This window comes from Chaetodon trifascialis, chromosome 16 (genome assembly GCF_039877785.1).
Source record: "Chaetodon trifascialis isolate fChaTrf1 chromosome 16, fChaTrf1.hap1, whole genome shotgun sequence".
Taxonomy (NCBI): domain Eukaryota; kingdom Metazoa; phylum Chordata; class Actinopteri; order Chaetodontiformes; family Chaetodontidae; genus Chaetodon; species Chaetodon trifascialis.
The window spans coordinates 25652068-25669618 of NC_092071.1; the positions used below are offsets into that span (position 1 = coordinate 25652068).

At 41.2% G+C, this 17551-nt stretch overlaps 2 protein-coding genes and 1 pseudogene across 2 annotated transcripts in view; all 3 read left to right on the plus strand.

Annotated features, from left to right (window-relative positions):
- ska2 (spindle and kinetochore associated complex subunit 2) overlaps window positions 1-17551 on the plus strand; it is a 72672-nt gene that overhangs the window by 30850 nt on the left and 24271 nt on the right. The window lies entirely within an intron of this gene.
- On the plus strand, window positions 3781-5053 carry LOC139344456 (uncharacterized; annotated as a pseudogene).
- amot (angiomotin) overlaps window positions 14567-17551 on the plus strand; it is a 107049-nt gene continuing 104064 nt past the window's right edge. The window contains exon 1 of the mRNA XM_070983496.1: window positions 14567-14662. The gene's annotated coding sequence lies outside the window, so the exon portion shown is untranslated. The remainder of the gene's footprint in view (window positions 14663-17551) is intronic.

Consider the following 17551-nt stretch of genomic DNA (forward strand, 5'->3'; position numbering starts at 1 on the left):
GATAGCGTCATCTGACTCTAATTTCCAGCTACCATCGAGAACTACAGTGATGAAAAGAATTCACCAGCTGTAATGTGAATGTCAGTGAATTGTAATGTCCTAGAATTCAAATTCTTTATTTGGGGACCTTTAGCAGATATGAGATTAAAATGCGATTAATTAGATTAATTAATTACAAATCCTGTAATTAATTAGATTAATTTTTTTAATCGCCTGACAGCACTAATGCTGATGATATAATTTTTTATAACAAACCTGAGGAACAGTATACCAAATTTGATTACTTGAAAACTTCGGCGAGTTCTTTGGATACAGAATAAACAGAATAAATGAAGTCGGTATTGCTATTTCTATATGAAGAAGAAAGACTCAACCCCAAAATAAATACACCATTTATGGCCACGCAAGATGGATTTAAATTTCTGGGCATTAAGATTGCCCCAAAACTTGGCGACATTGTCCCCATAAACTATAACCCCCTGGTAGAAGCAGTGGAAGAGAAGTTGGACCAATGGTCTAAATTGCCGATATCAATGATTGGTCGCATAACTCTTATTAAAATGTCTATTATACCCAAATTTATATATCTTTTTCAAGCCCTCCTGCTTCCATTACCAAATAACTTTTATAAAAAAAATTGATAGTATATTTAACCAGTTCATTTGGAACAACAGAAAAGGTAGACTCCGGCTAAAGTTATTATTTTTACCTTATGACAGGGGATGACTTCGGGTCCCGAACCTTACATGGTATTGCTGGGGTACCCAATTAAGTTCTGCAATGTACTACTTTTTTTCAATCCACACCACCTGTTTGGGTAAATATTGAACAAAAATCGGTGTCAGATTTGCCTATAAAGCAGTATTTATATTCCTCAGATATCAAGACGCTGAAACCCACAGACAAGAAACCCTTTTGTAAAAAATACAATATCAGTATGGTATGCAGCGCATAACTTTGTTGATGAAACAATAACTTTGTCACAACTTACTCCTAGGGCTGCACCACTGCGCAGCAGGTAGTGTACGTGCCTCACAGCAACAAAGTTGCCGGTTTGATTCCCGGGTTGGGCCTTTCTGTGTGAAGTTTGCATGTTCTTCCCGTGCATGCATGGGTTTTCTCCGGGTACTCCAGCTTCCTCCCACAGACCAAAAACACGTTCATCAGGTTAATTGGTGACTGTAAAATTGCCCCTAGGTGTGAGTGTGAATGGTTGTGTGTTTGTGCCCTGCGATTGACTGGTGACCGGTCCAGGGTGTACCCCGCCTCTCGCCCGTTAACGGCTGGGATAGGCTCCAGCAACCGGTATAGAAAATGGAAGGAGGGAATTTACTCCTATCTGGGACAACAGACAATCCAAACCTGGTAAATTGGATGGGGGATTCAAATTATGGGCAAAGAAAGGAATTTGGATGGTTTTGGACTCTCTCTGTCCTCTAAAGCTGTTTTATTAGACCATAATATTGATTTATTTTGTCTGACTGAAACCTGGCTGTGTCCTGAAGAGTATGTGAGCCTAAATGAAGCTACTCCTCCGAGCCATTTTAATAATCACATTCCTTGAGGCAGTGGCAGAGGAGGTGGAGTTGCAGCCATTTTTGCGTCAAGCCTTTTAATCAACCCTGAACCTAAATTGGACTATAACTCATTTGAAAGCCTTGTTCTCACTCTTTCTCATGAAAAATGGAAAACAGTGCAGCCAGTTTTATTTGTTATAGTATACCGCTTTCCTGGTCCTTACTCCGAATTTATAGCTGAGTTCTCGGAGTTTCTATCAGGTTTAGTCCTTAAAGCAGATAAAGTAATTATTGTAGGTGACTTTAATGTACATGTCGACGTTGATAATGACAGCCTTAGCACTGCGTTTATCTCAGTATTAGACTCGGTTGGCTTCCATCAGAATGTACATGAACCAACTCACTGTTTTAACCACACCCTTGACCTTGTTCTGGCATATGGCATTGTAATCGAAGACTTAATAGTCTCCTCAAAGAATCCTCTTTCATCGGACCATCGTTTAATAACTTTTGAATTCATATTACCAGACTACCAGCCAGTAGGCAAAAATTCTTATACCAGACTCCTGTCTGATAGTGCTGTAGCTAAATTTAAGGATATGATCCCATCAGCATTTAATTCAATGACATGTCTCAATACAACAGAGGATTCCTATGCTAACGTTTGTGGTGGAAATTCTTGTGAGCTGAAGGAGGGAGTTCACCAGGAGACTTCAGATGTGTTATGCAGAGGTATTTATTGCAGGTTTGATGCATCAAGGAGAAGTTGACGAGCAACACAATGTCCACAAGTGAACCAAGGTAGTGCCACACCAAATTCTGAAGATGTCCGATCTAATGGGGTGTATTAATACCCCCAATGTCAAATGTTTTTCCCTTCTATTCCTTGAAGTATTTCCCTATTATGGATATTCTGTACCCTCCTTCTACATTTTCTGGTACTCTATTGGATAGTCAAAGCCCAAACAATAGCTCATGCCATACTTACGTATGCCCTGACATCCATCCCTCTAACTGAGGACACTTTTGACCTAATTCTCTTAAAATGTCTCCTCACATTCCTCCTTGAATTGGTCTGATATCAGTCTATACAGTTTATCTGCAAGACCTTGGCTACCTCACGAGGAGAGACTTCCTATCTACTGTCTGCTAGAATGGCCTCCAAATATTATGTTAATGTGTCTCTGTCTGAGGCCTCTGTGTTGTCCAACCCTGAGACTTTTGGGCGCCTTACCACAGAAGGCCTGTGATAGAAAAATCCCTCACAACGTTAGTCCCTCCCAGATTTGACTACCTGGTGCAACAGGTTCATTGTGTATAACGCTTGACTCTGTTGCTCCCCTAAAAAAGAAGATAATTAAACAGAGGAGGTTAGCTCCATGGTATACTCCTCAAACCCGCAAATTAAAACAAACCTCCATAAGCCATAATTCTGTTGAACCATGTATTCCTTTAGCTCTGAACAGTAGTGACTTCATGAGCTTCTTTAATGATAAAAATTCTAACTATTAGAGACAGAATTCATCGGCTCCTGCCATCAACAGGTACTGTTTTGTCTTCAAACACAGAAACCGTAGAAACTGTTAATCAGCCTGTCGCAGTTTTAGACTGCTTTACTCCTGTTGACCTTCACCAACTAATTTCAATAATTTCATCATCAAAATCATCAACCTGTATTTTAGACCCCATCCCGACTAAGCTGTTTAAAGAAGTATTACCTTTAATTGACTCTTCAGTATTAGACATGATCAATCTGTCTTTATCAACAGGCTACGTACCACAGTCCTTTAAAGTAGCTGTGATAAAACCACTACTTAAAAAGCCTACTTTTGATCCAGGGGCTTTAGCTAACTATAGACCGATATCCAACCTTTCTCTCAAAAACTCTTGAGAAAGCAGTTGCCAATCAGCTGTGCGACTTTCTAAACAATAATAGTTTATTTGAGGATTTCTAGTCAGGATTTAGAGTGCATCATAGCACAGAGACAGCACTGGTTAAGTTACAAATGACCTTCTAATTGCATCTGATAAAGGATTTGTCTCTGTACTAGTCTTATTGGATCTTAGTGCTGCATTTGACACCATTGACCATGGTATCCTATTGCAGAGACTGGAACACTTCATTGGCATTAAGGGAACTGCGCTAACCTGGTTTAAATCCTATTTGTCAGATCGCTCTCAGTTTGTACACGTTAATGTGCTCGCTAAAGTCAGTTATGGAGTTCCGCAGGGTTCTGTGCTTGGACCAATTCTATTCACCTTATATATGCTTCCTTTAGGTAAGATTATCAGGAAGCACTCAATAAATTTTCATTGCTATGCAGATGATACCCAGCTATATTTATCAATGAAGCCAGAAGAAACCAGTCAGTTAACAAGACTACAAGCATGTCTTCAGGACATAAAGACCTGGATGACCTGCAATTTTCTGATGCTAAACTCAGACAAAACTGAAGTTATAGTAGTAGGCCCTAAACATCTTAGAAAGTCACTTTCTGATGACGTAGCAGTTATGGATGGCATTGCGCTGGCCTCCAGCACCACTGTAAAGAATCTGGGAGTTATCTTTGACCAGGACATGTCCTTTCACTCCCATGTAAAACAGATTTCAAGGACTGCCTTTTTTCACCTACGTAATATTGCAAAAATCAGGCATATTTTGTCTCAAAATGATGCAGAAAAACTAGTCCATGCATTCGTAACTTCCAGGCTGGATCATTGCAATTCCTTACTATCAGGCTGCCCAAATTCGTTGCTGAATATTCTCCAGTTGCTCCAGAACGCTGCAGCACGTGTTCTGACAACAACCAGGAAGAGAGATCCATCCATCCATTATCTATACCGCCTATCCCTTTCGGGGTTGCGGGGGGCTGGAGCCTATCCCAGCTACAATGGGCAAGAGGCAGGGTACACCCTGAACCGGTCGCCAGCCGATTGCAGGGCCACATGCAAGGACAAACAAACATTCACACTCACACTCACACCTACGGACAATTTAGAGTCATCAATTAACCTAATGAGCATGTTTTTGGTCTGTGGGAGGAAGCCGGAGTACCTGGAGAGAACGGAATGCATGCACGGGAAGAACATGCAAACTTCACACAGAAAGGCCCCGCCTGACCCGGGGATCGAACCGGCAACCTTCTTGCTGTGAGGCATGCGCACTACCTACTGCGCCACCGTGCAGCCCGGAAGAGAGATCATATTTCTCAAATACTCGCCACTCTGCACTGGCTCCCTGTAAAGTTTAGAATAGAATTTCAAATTCTCCTCATTACTTACAAAGCCATAAATGGCCAGGCACCTTCTTATCTTAAAGAGCTCATAGTACCTTTTTACCCCACTCGAACACTGCGTTCCCAGAATGCAGGTCTGGTTCCTAAAGTCTCAAAAAGCAGAACAGGAGTCAGAGCATTTAGCTATCAAGCTCCTCTCCTGTGGAACCATTTTCCAGTCTTTGTCCGGGAGGCAGACACTGTCTCTACATTTAAGAGTGTTAGCTTAAAACTTTCCATTTTGATAAAGCTTATAGTTAGGTCCTGGACCAGCCCCTAGTTATGCTGCTATAGGATTAGACTGACTGGGGACCTCCAAAGATACACCAAGCTCCCTCTCCATCTGCACACTTTCATGTCCTACCACGGCGTGTTACTAACTTAGCTCCTTCCCCAGAGTCTCTGTGCTTTGTCGTCTCGCAGGTTCCCATGGACAGTGGCTGAATCTGGATTGTGGATTGCAGCTGCATCTCCTGCCTTGGCCCTGCCTGACATCCACTGCAAATGCTACTACTGTTATTACATCCACTGTCACTGTTACTGTGACTGCATGTCTGTCTGTCTGTCTGTCTGTCTGTCTGTCTCTCTCTCTCTCTGACTGCATTTCTGTCTATCTCTCTCTGTCTGTCTCTCTCACTCTCTCTCTCTTGCTCTCCCTCTCTAACCCAAACGGTCGAGGCAGATGGCCGCCCACCCAGAGCCTGGTTCTGCCTGAGGTTTCTGCCTGTTAAAAGGAAGTTTTTCCTTGCCACTGTTGCCAAGTGCTTACTCATGGGGGAATTGTTGGGTCTCTGTAGATAAAAGAGCTCAGTCTGTACCAGCTTTGTATCGAAAGTGTCCTGAGACAACTTTTGTTGTGATTTGGCGCTATACAAATAAAATTGAATTAAAATTGGATCAGCATCAGATAAATTAAATGGTGGTGGTTAATGAGGGTTTTCATAACCCCTGTTAAACTTCACCATATCTCCCCTAACCTCCCTGATGTTTGTGTGAAATGCCTGACTGAAAGGGGAACTTTGATTCACTGCTTATGGAAATGCTCTAAGATTCGGGAATTTTGGGAAAATGTAGTTAAATGTTTATCATGGATGGTTAAGTGTAATGTTCCTTTGATGCCAACAATCTGTATACTTGGAATATACCCCAAAGACTTTATTAGAACAACAAAACAATCGAAGATGATTGACTTTGGACTTCTCCATGCAAGAAGAGTGATTGCACCATACTCGAAAAAACGTAGAATCACCATCACTGGCAATATGGAAGAGGGAGCTGATGACTTATTTCGGACTACAGAGATTGACATACATTGTTAAAGGTAAACAGGTGGAGCTTGCTTGTATTTGGGAATCATTTATGTCCTTCTTGACCAATGAAACGGATAACACTGACTGAAAAACAAGTTATGTAATGATTCTGCCTATTATTCAACTTTATTTAACTTAATTTTATTTTATTTTATTTTATTTTATTTTATTTTAGTTTAGTTTAGTTAAGTTTATTTTAGTTTGTTCCAGCTTATTCTTACTTATTTATTTTATTTTACCCCATTAGTTTGACGTCTGTTGTTACAGTCCATTTTATTTATTCCCCCCCCCCTTTCTTTTTGTCTGTGTGAATGTGTGGCTGTTTGAGGGGATATATATATATTAGGGCTGTCAGTTTAACGCGTTAATTAGATTAATTAATTACGCTGCAAATTAACGCGCTATAAAAATTAACGCAATTAATCATGAGTGCCAAGTCAATGCGCAAGCATTTTAAATTTGGCCCTTTGAGTGACCCGTAGGCTGCAGTGGCAGGTCGCATCCTACCTGCGCCACTAGTCAAAAGCAGGGTGACAACAGACATGGATGCGACACCGGAGAGCGAGGCAAGCCTACTTGGACCTTTGAACGGCAAGTTTATTTATAAAAAGAACAAAGACAGGACTATTAACAAGAACGCAGTGATTTGTACCTTGTGTAAAAAAGAATTTTCCTATCACTGTAGCAGCTCCAGCCTGAATTATCATTTAAACGCTAAACATGTAGTTGCTGCTAGTGCCGCTAGTGCTACCGTGAGCTCACTCCGCCAACCCACACTTGCTGAGTTAGGAAAACGAATGAGCAAAGCCACGACAGAAAAACTGACAAACTCAATCGCAAAGTGGGTTGCTGCTGATTGCAGGCCGATTTCAATCGTGGAAGACGAGGGCCTAAAAGAGGCATTTCAGATAGCGTCATCTGACTCTAATTCCCAGCAACTGTCGAGAACTACAGTGATGAAAAGAATTCACCAGCTGTAATGTGAATGTCAGTGAATTCAAATTCTTTATTTGGGGACCTTTAGCAGATATGAGATTAAAATGCGATTAATTAGATAAATTAATTAGATTAATTTTTTTAATCGCCTGACAGCACTAATATATATGAAAATGTTTGTACATTCGACATTAAGTTTAATCTGCACTTGAAACTTCAATAAATATATTGTTAAAAAAAAAAAAAAGTTTGTTCTCCTTGTGTCTCAGGATGTCTCAACCTGCCAAGTTTGCCCAGCTCCAGTCCATCACCTGAAAACGTGCTGTCTCTCCTCATCCCTTAACAGAACAAACTGGCCAATATGGACTTTGCAGACACAGATTCTGAAAATCACAAAATGCACAATGCTTTGTCACTACATGGAGCTCAAATTGGTAAACATGAGCAAATACTACAGTAGCTCTCAGAAAATAGCTGCACCATGTGAGGACAACTTGTTCAACTGACTCAACAAATATCTAATTTATTCACCCAGCCCTCTTCCCAGACTCCCTCTGCCAGCTTGGCTCCCGAGGGCTCAAAAGAGGTTGAGATCCCTATTCCCCTAACACACGTAAGAACCGTGTTTAAAAGGACTTATCACCCAGTCCAAGTATGCAATGTAATACACGTGACTTTTTGTCATATTATAACTTAAAACTATGGTTGAATCTAAGATGTTGTTACTGTAATGAAATAATATAATGAAATTATAGGAATAAAAGTGATAGAATCAAGTATAAGTTAATGAAAACAATTTATGATCTTTGGTGAGGAATCAAGGCAGTCATGTCATTTTCCACTAAGTAACACCCAAATGAGAAAGTCATGTACACACCTAAATGGGAAAGTCACATAGACTGTGACTAGTGGGCTGTATCAAACCATGCCAGGGGCCAAAAGCTTTGTGGAAGATTACCAGAAAAGGACATGCACACATAAAAGTTGCATGTGCACCAATCTAACAGTTTGGTGTGCAAAAGGACATGTGAAATAGGGAGGAGGGATTAAGAGAGAAGGGTATAACATAGCGATATAAGGAGAGAATGGGGTTCTTCTTCCTTTGTCTCTTCAACCTCAAGCCAACTCAAGAGAAGGAATATGTAAGCTTCTTCGTTTCCACGCTCTTCTGGATGATTAATGATTTAGTTACAGCTTTTTATATTGATATTCATATCATATCTATATATTTATATTGATTTTCAATTATTATTCACTGAGAAATTTAAGATTATAATAATTTAAAACAGATCTATCTATCTATCTATCTATCTATCTATCTATCTATCTATCTATCTATCTATCTATCTATCTATCTATCTATAGAACTTTTTTTAGAACTTTATTGTCATTGTAGTCACAATGAAATATCATTTCAGCAGCATCTCTCTCAGCATGAATCATAAATAAACAACATATCACATCACACGTATGCATCCAAAGCAGGACTAACAGTAACATATATATATATATATATATATATATATATACACACAGATACTAAAAACGTGCTGATGCTGAAGCTCAGATAAAGTGCATTTAAAAAAATGTGCTGATGCACGATACCCATATAGAATGCATTAAGGGGGAGGTTTCACACATTTGACAGCTTGTGGGTAAAAACTATTAAGTAGTCTGTTGGTACGTGCCCCCAGTGCTCTGTATCTCCTTCTAGAAGGGAGGGGGGCTGAACAGTTGGTGTCCAGGGTGTGTGGGGTCTTTGAAGATGGAGCTGGCTTTCCTGTGGAGCCAGCCATCATAAATCTCAGACAGAGGGGGCAATGTGGTCCCTATTATCCTCTCTGCTGTCCTCACTACCCGCTGTAGAGTTTTCCTGTCCTCTGCCGTGCAGCTAGCAAACCACACAGTGCAGCAGTAGGACAGGAGGCTTTCAACAGTGGCCCTGTAAAAGCTGACCAGCAGATTTTGAGGGAGCTGGGACTGCTTCAGCTTCGGCTGATGTGCGCTGACCAGGTGAGATCAGCTGTGATGTGTATTCCCAGGTACTTGAAACAGTCCACCCTCTCCACTCTCTCCCCATTGATGTCCAGCTCAGAGTGCTCAGTTCGTTTGGATTTTCGGAAGTCTATTATAATTTCTTTGGTTTTTGAGGTGTTCAAGTTGAAATTATTATTGTAACACCACTGCGTCAAGTGCTGGATCTCGTCTCTGTAGGCTGCCTCGTTTTTGTGGATCAGTCCTACGACGGCCGTGTCATCAGCAAATTTAACAATGGTGTTTGTGGGGTGGATGGGTTTGCAGTCGTGAGTGAAGAGAGAGTAGAGGAAGGGGCTGAGAACACACCCCTGAGGTGTTCCGGTGCTTAGGGTCAGAGTGGACGAGGTGTGGGGTCCCATCCTGACCCTCTGTGGCCTGTTCCGGAGGAAGTCCAGTACCCATGTGCACAGAGAGCTGCCGAGACCCAGATTGCTCAGTTTTGTAACCAGTTTGTGTGGAATTATGGTGTTAAATGCCGAGCTGAAGTCAACAAACAGCATTCTAACATATGCATTGCTATTGTCCAGGTGTGTAAGTGCAGTGTACAGAGCTGTTATAACTGCATCATCAGTGGATCTGTTTGACTGGTATGCAAACTGGTGCTGGTCAAAAACAGTAGGTATGGCAGTTTTAATTTGTGAGAGAACTAGTCTCTCAAAACACTTGGTGATTATTGGTGCAAGTGCAACTGGGCGGTAGTCATTCAGGCAGCTCACCATGCTTTTCTTGGGTACTGGGACGATTGTAGTGGACTTGAAGCACGTAGGGACAGCACACTGCAGCAACGAGAGGTTGAAGATGGTGGTGAACACTCCTGCCAGCTGGTCAGCACAGACCTTAAGGATGCGTCCAGAGACCCCATCTGGCCCTGCTGCCTTCCTGATGTTGAGTCCGTTCAGAGCAGCTCTGACCTGGTGTTAATGGAGCTGTATCTGGCGGTCCTCAGTTGGTAAATCTGGCTGACAGTTGGTCTCTGCATTCTGCTGATCAAATCGAGCAAAGAACTGGTTCAGGGTGTTAGGGAGGGAGCTATCCATGGGATCTGGGGCTGCTCTGCTGGTTTTACATCCAGTGAGGGTTTTTATCCCCACTTTGTGAAGTTCACCACTTTGTAGTCACAATCACACACACACACACACACACACACACACACACACACACACACACACACACATATATATATATCAAATCCTGCGTAACCCTGGTTACAAGTAGCTATAAACACAGGTGTAACACATATGTTACATTTCAGAACTTCTTCACAGAAACTGCAATCATATCATACCATGCAGCTACAATGCCAGCACAAGGCATCATCTGGGCTTTGAGTTGAAAAGGTTGATTATGTCATTATTATTTTAAGGGTCAAATGTTTTCTTTCAAAAGACAAAAGTTCTTCAGGCAGTTCCAGTCAACGTGGATGATCTCAGGCATGTCTGGAACAGGTTTGTTGCAGATGAAAAAAATGGAGCAGTTGTTGATCACTTGCTGCTATTACCAGCCTATTAAGAGGAATGAGGAGTCAGCAGTCAATGGTGGTATCTGTAAAATTGAGCAGTCAAAAAATAGCTTCAAACCTAAGTTTGTGGGGGTTCAGGGTTTTTTTTTTTTTTTGGTATTGTTCTATTGTGTTTTCTGGTGTCTCATTATCTCTTTATTTTGTGCAGGTTTGGAGGTGTGGCGGGCAGGTGTGTTTTATGGCAGCGCAGCTGATCTGCAATTAGCATGAGTTCTTAAGCTTCGCGTTTTCTTGCCTCTGCTTGTCAGGTCGTTTTGGTATTCCTGGTAATCTTGTTAACCTTGGTATCCTGTATTCTGCTCGTGATCCCTGTTTTCTGTGTCATTGCTCCTGGTGAGGTTTGTGCTGCCACGCAGCTCCTGTTTTTTCCTATGCCTTCCAAAGTTGTGTACTATTTTGTTTTTGGGGCTCTCTTTGTTTGCTTGTGATTTTTGTGTTTTTTTTTTCTCCTGTGGAGAGATTTTGGTTTATTGCTCTTTTTCTTGCTTAAAAAAAACATTTAACGGCCACCTGTGTTTTTGTCATCTGTGCCTTGGCATTAGAGTCATTTTTTGGTAAAGTGGTCTCCAGACCTAACAAAGTTACCGCAAATACAATGGGTCACATGAGCACATGGTCAGAAATATGCACAAAAACTATTAGACTGATGATTCTGGTAGTACAAGAGATCAGCTGGGGGCAGCTGCGCTGACAGATACATACACACGCACACATGACCAATCACAGGATCATCCCCAGGCTTATGTCTGGCACAAGCAAGGATATTGTGAAGTTCACCACTTTGTGAAAAACTGCATGGGCAAATAATCCAACAACATTTCTAAACACACAATCGCAAGGAATTCAGGGATTTCACCATCCTATAACCTATTTCATTAAAGATTCAGAAGATCTGTAGAAATCTCTGCACATAAGGGGCAAGGCCAAAAGCATCACTGAATGACCTTTGATCCCTCAGGCAGCACAGCATATGTTGTCCTCTGTAATTGTGTGGTGCAATCACTTAATGTCTGATGTTATTGGTATTCCTGCTGATTAAAAGTTAATTTATATTTCTTCTTCTTTTTCAACCACAGTGCCCTCCTTGTGGCTTGTATATATCATTCTCTGGTACTGTTACACTTACTCTTTTGTAAGAGATATGTGATATATGTCTGAGGAAGAATACATCATATTTGCACCTAAAAAAATTGCAGAAATCTGCGCAACAATGACCTCTCGTGTCATTTCCTTTTAGTATTTTGATAAATTAATTCAGTCTTGGATTTCTCCAACTGGAATAATCTTGTACTCAGTACATCTAGTCTGAGATCAGCTGTGTAGTGTGTGCAATGACAGCAATCTCTATAGTCTGGGCAGTCTTGTAGACTGCACCTGGTTAGGACTGGATATGACTTGCTGAGAAGCCACTCATTCGCCTAATGCAAGTCATATGTGTTTATGAAAGGGATCAGGGCTTGTGGTACATTTGTTATATTGCTGTAGACCTGGAGTAGACCTGCACCCAGTCCGATGCTGCTGGCTACTGTGAAGACACTGGTGGTCTTACTGACATGGTAGTAATTGGCAAAAGATTTTCTTTTACAGGTTCAATTGATTTGCATGAAAGCTGTACCATCTACTAACAAGACAAACATACAGCTTTAGGTTGTCAAGAACAAGAAAAGGATGCAGGCCTTATCCGATACCCAATACCCAAACGAACTTGACCAACTTTCTGCCATTGCTCAAGTTGTTCCTTGCATTATTGCTGGCTTGACTGTGTGGCTGGGCTGGTCAGGTCTGCTCGGTTCCTCTTCTTCTTCATACATGGAGCTTGCTTCAGTTCATTTTGGTTAACAAATGGGCAGAGACAGAAATGAAATAAAATACTTCAGTGATAACGATTGTTGTTCATTGCCCATCATGGTCTCAACAAAAGGTTGCTTTATGCATTCATCTGCTTGACTGACAACCAATCAAAAATGCCCAATGAAAACTTATGACTATGACATGAACACAACCATAAAAACAACCATGAGGCCAGATTCATGCAGTCTCTTCTGAACATTTGATGCTGAGATGTGTCTGCTCTTTGAACTCTGTAAAGCATTTATGTGGACTCTAATCTCAGGTCCCCTTAATTGGTGATTTCTGAGGCTGGTAAATGTAAGGAATGGACAAGGCTCTGAACACTTGAGAGCACCCAAGATTTTGGTACACCATGGGTGAGCTAAAATCTGGAGGTTTCACTCCTGGGGTGCAAGACAAAATGTCTTTGATCTGAACTACAGTAAGGCCTCCTGACACATATCAGGCCATACCCATTTAACACTGTGCAGTGTCCAATTACAGGGAACATGAGAGGACACAGGATTCTTCTCAATCAGTTGCCTGCATGCTAATTTAACAGTTGCTGATGCACAAACACTGAAATAGCCATGCTTTTAAATGCTCCCCAGAAATTACTATCAGAATTGAAATGCAACCATGCAACAAAGGCACACTGCACAAACTAACCTTGATCACGGTACAAATAACCAGGGATCTAAATTTTACTCTTGGCTAACATACATATAAACACTGAAATAAAAGCCTGATGTCGTGGTATATCCCATGCATGCTCTGTCTTTTCTGAGCAGGCTAATGAGAGGTGGATTTCTGTGTAATGGCAAAGGCAGTCTTCTGTCAACTCATATAATCCTCTCACAAAAGCCTCCGCAGACTCACTTGTCCACTGTGAGTGCTGATGAAAATGTGCCTGTTAGTGAGTAACATTTCTGTGTGGTACCAAGTTTTCATTAACCTTACCAACCAAATGGTGCCATTAACATAAACTGGGTTCAACACTTTCACTGACTGGGGTTCTTGGTTACTGGGTCTTTTGACATGATATCATGAGAAAAGACTGCACACTGACATGAATGTCTTAACACTACATTAGTCTTAAGTAACTCTACGGTAAAATGGCAGTGCCTCTTGCTCAATCAGACATCTCAATTATAGTCAAAACAACTTCCTCTTTATGTGTTGTTCCAGAGATTATGCAGTTCTATATTTCAGACACCAAGCTGTCCAGGAATGGCACTAGCAGTAGCATTAACATACCTCTTAACTCAAGATCAACTGCCAAGTGTCCAAATACATATAGTGCACAGAAATTGAAAGTCAATCATATGGCATGTGCACCGTTGCTCGAAATAGCGACATTTCCGACAGCCCTTAAAGGCAGCAGTTAGACCGAAAGTCTGCTCAATTTCACAAAAGCGCCTTTGTCATTTTTATGTTTTACTGCTCCTTCTTATTCGTTTATCATTCTATACTTTTTCTGAGTTTATGAGATGGACCACAAAACCGACATTATTTCCTAATAAATGGGATAAACGGACCCATGTCACATGTGTCAGATCTCTTTCAGTCTTACAAAGACCTCTTTAAAATCTGTTTAAAGCTAGCATCCAAAATGAGAGTTTTTGAGGTGTGAATATGGTGAAAATTGACCATAGAAGACATTATTTTAGTTTGAATTTAGGCTATTATTTTGTGCTTAACTTAGTGCTCGTACTTAAAGTATAATTTAGTCTTGTGTTTGTTGCTTTTGTTGGCCGATCTGTTATGCATATGTTTTAGTTGGATCTACTCGATTAAAAACAGACAAGGGAGGAGTAAGGATTTTTTTTTTTTTAAAGAAAAGGGGGAAAAAAAAAACCCTTTCCCTGTTGTTTCCATTAGTTGGAGGAGGCCGAGCAGCGGAGCGGAGCGGGGAGGCTGGACATTTCTCCCAGACTGCAAACTGGGTAGGAACTTCCTTCCACTTATCCTGATCCGCTTCTTTTTCGGTTAAACGTGAAATTTACGGGGCAGGACGAAAATTTTTACTTGCGATCGAGCTCCAATTCCTGGAGAGAGGATCAAATCGTGCGATGAGACTCACGATTGACCGGCGGTAGCGAGTATCATTATTGAAGAGTGATATTTTGCATCCAGAAGAGCCGCTTCAGTCCCGGGGGAAAGTAGAAAAAATGAAGACACTGACATTTCACTGAGTTGAAGGACTGGGGAAGTATACGGAAGAAGCTCGACTGAAAGGTAAAAATACGTTTATTGTTCGGAAACTAAAGTTTCGCCACTTTTGCTTATTTCTATAGTGAACACTTTGGAGATTAATAACCGGATGCCCAAGAGAAAACTCTTTGTTCTGGTGGTAATGCTCTAGTCTGAAGGCAACCAGAACACGAAAGTTGTTACAGAAGATGTTTTGTTTGTTTGTTTGTTTTTTCAGTGTGTTTTATACAGTTCTCAGGTCACTCTGGTTTCATTCAGTTTCATTTCGTGATGTGTGCTGTGAATTAATGGCCCCAAGTGACTTAAATATTTTCTGCAAATACTGAAGCTTAAATAATGTGACTTGTTGGTCGGTGTATCCTTCACTGCATGCCTGTTTTATCAGAAGGGCTTCTGTTGGCTGCTTTTTCAGCTTTGGATTTTGGATTTTGTGAGGCCATACTAGGGGTCCTTTAAGTGGTTGCAAGGGTTCCTCAGGCACATGGAAAAACATTTAAATTGTTCTCTTGCTAGAGTTGCAGACACAAGGTTTTAGTTTGACTGTTCACATACTTGTTTATTATGCTAGAGATTTCTATCACAGTGTTTACAGGGTTCACAGTCACATGATTTTATTCAACAGGCCGATTAACAGTGATTTGGTCTATAAGCACTGCAACATGTTGCAACATTTTTTTTGAATTATAAGTGGTATTTTTCTGTCAGTGCTCTGTAAGACAGCAAACTGACTGGAGTTTATTTACTGCTCTGGTCAGGTTATAATGTTAATAACAGAAGTTATGCTATATAACAGTGTCATAATATGCGGAGTTTTCTCTTTTGCACTTTGTCTTATTTCTTGGAAACAGAGAGACACATCAGACTATGAATGTGTGACAGGCAGTGTGTGTTAATAGCAGTACAGTATATTTTTCTAATAAGCACAGTATATTCATCCTTTAGCCAGCTGTAACATCAAGGATGTTTCTCCATGTTGATCCAGCCTGTGTGTGGCATCTGGTGATGTAACTTCTTCTGAATTTTAAATTAAAAACCATGGCACATGACCTTCACACATCATTGATTGCTGTTTATGGAAAGACATTCTCTATTCAGCTTTTCAAAATTCAGATTTAAGGAGCTGGCCCTTTTCATCTTGATGCTGCCAAAGTAAAGAGTTGCTCTCTTTCCCAATCGCTTCCACTTTGTTATAATACCACTGACATTGACTGTGGAATATTTAGGAGCAAGGAAATTTCATGACTGGACTTGTTTCATAGGTGGCATCCTATCACAGTACCACGCTGGAATTCACTGAGCTCCTGAGAGTGACCCATTCTTTCACAAATGTTTGCAGAAACAGTCTGCATGCCTTGGTACTTGATTTTATAAACCTGTGGCCATGGAAGTGACTGGAATACCTGATTTCAATTATTTGGATGGGTGAGTGAATACTTTTGGCAACATAGTGTAGTTTCGAAGAACTATACCAGGGATTTTGCATGTGCCATCTTACCAACTACAATCAGCATACATGTTCCATTGCTGGGGACCATTTTCCGAAGTTTAAGTTTTTACCAATGGGTAGCTGAACTAGTATGAGTGCTTGAGAGCTTTTCTGCAAGGGTTACTACTAATGGCTGACCGCTATTGGCTTGTTGATTAACATTCTGTTGGTCAACTGATTGATTCATCAGCTCCTGAGCAGCATCTGTAGGATTCATATATATGTCCTCTGCTGTGTTTGTTTCATGCAAACTGAAGAAGACGTTCATCTCTGTAAGTGTCCGCTTGGCGAGCGGAATGAGGCACCACGCAGTGCCCTGTCCCTCTCAGAGCTTCTACAGCCCCAGCAGACCACTGCATAGAAAACTGCAGATGCCACCACAGAGTCATAAAACATACATACTCCAAAGGACCTCAGTCTTCTTAGTAGATGCAGACAACTTTGGCCCCTCCTGTACAGGGCATCTGTGTTATTTGTCCAGTCCAGTTTGTTGCTGAGGTGAACACTTAGGTATTTGTAATCCCCCATGATCTCAATGTCCAAGATGGATGTTCACCGGTGTAGTCTGTGGTACCTTCCTTTGGAAATCAATCACCATCTCCTTCGTCTTGCTGGCATTTATGTACAGGTGGTTCAGTCTACACCAGTCGACGAAGTTGGTTACAACCTCCCTGTATTGCAGTTTGGGCAGCTGTCGCTATTGTGTCTGGAGTCTGATGTGTAGATGGTGAAAAGGAAAGCGGAGAGCACTGTCCCCTGTGGAGCCCTCATTCTGCAAACTACCACATTGGACAGTTGTGAAGCCTCACATACTGTGGTCTGTTGGTGAGGTAATCGATGGCCCACGCAGTCAAGTGGAGCAGTATTATGCTGCAGAACCACACCTTCAAGGATTTAATAAAATTATGATACAGGAGTTGAAAAGTAACTAAATTGATAATTTTTTGTGAAGGGTTTCACAACCATATGGTTGGTTGCTACAAGTCTTTATAATCTTATTGCATTTATTCCTTTGTTGTAGATGACTGTGACAATTTAGAATGAAAACCCCCTACAGTTTTAGAGACAGAGGGGCCCACTGGGTTTGATTCAGAGCCTAGAAATTCCTCTCACTGCCCAGCTTCTCTGTGATATAAACAGTTCTGACTCTACTTTCACCACTTTCTTCCAGCTTATGCCTCTCTCCTTCTTGTATTCCTGTTCCTCTGCTTCTCCATTTCTCTGACTTCCTGTCATCTGCTCTGGCCACATTCAGACTTGAATTATCCTGACAAACATCCAGTGAAGGCTGGTATGGTAATATACACTTCCCATCATGTATGTACTCAACAGTAGCATCCCCTAAAATCAAGAATCACTGAAACCATTCAATTCAGTTTTATTTATATTGTGCCAAATCACAACAAACGTTGTATCCCAGGACACTT